Source organism: Penaeus monodon, chromosome 21 (genome assembly GCF_015228065.2).
Source record: "Penaeus monodon isolate SGIC_2016 chromosome 21, NSTDA_Pmon_1, whole genome shotgun sequence".
Taxonomy (NCBI): domain Eukaryota; kingdom Metazoa; phylum Arthropoda; class Malacostraca; order Decapoda; family Penaeidae; genus Penaeus; species Penaeus monodon.
Window position 1 is genome coordinate 42,005,362 of NC_051406.1, and position 944 is coordinate 42,006,305.

Below are 944 nucleotides of genomic sequence, written 5' to 3' on the forward strand. Positions count from 1 at the left end.
TCAGCACGGATTAGGAATAAAGTCGTAGTTTTTTTTTTCTGCAGGACTTGTTACACTGGCGTGTCGTCGGCCCCCGCCCCTCCCTTCCTCTTTTGGTCGGGAGAGAGTCGGGCAGCAGAGGTAACGGCAATTTAGGTGTATTCTCGCTGGCAAAATACACAACGTTGGATTACAGGGAATGTGAGAAAATGGCATATTAAAGAGATGATTAGTTAATTGGCTCGCTTGACATATCGTGTTTCTCCGGCCACGTAAGAATGATGAATTCTTCAGATGTGTATGTTTTCCCTTCCCATTTTCTTTCGAGTAAGTCCCCGCTTTGTATCTTTGTAAATTCTGATAATAGCCAGCCGACGGGAGTAAGGAAATGATAAAATGAGGATTACTCCATATTCTTTAGATTCTTTCATTTTTATATACATTTGACGGGCATTATACAGGTCTGACACATGTTTTATTACTAAATTTAAATGGTAGGAGAATTCTGTCATGCTTCGATTAAAACAGAAAGGTACGACTGCTCTTGACATCTACAAAATTTCTGCAGAAATCAAAATATTAATATGAGAACACTTTCCTTCCCTCCTCAAGAACGCAGATGCCATACGGGGAGGAAAGAAGTCAGTGTCGGTCTGCTAGAATTCGTGGTTACGGAGGCAACGAATAGATCTTGTAGGGCTGTATTGCGCAACGGAGTCTCACCTTTCCTCGCTCGGGTGTCTAGACTTGCATTCTTGTGATTCGTTAACTTTTCATCTCCTCGTGCTTTTTTTTTACATGTATATAAGAAAAATAATTAGTATTAAAATATGAAGATCACGTCCTTAAGAGGTAGTTATGTAACACGAGTTCAATGTAAAGGCCACGGCGCTTGCGAGATGTTTCATATGTAAATAGGAGGGAGAGACTGAAGAAGCCCCGGTAGGTCGGGTTCAGATGTAACC

General features: G+C 41.3%; 1 protein-coding gene across 1 annotated transcript in view; it reads left to right on the forward strand.

Moving 5' to 3' along the window:
• The window catches only part of LOC119586503 (myocyte-specific enhancer factor 2-like), a gene marked incomplete in the record, with an annotated part of 157,797 nt that overhangs the window by 153,732 nt on the left and 3,121 nt on the right, over positions 1-944 (forward strand).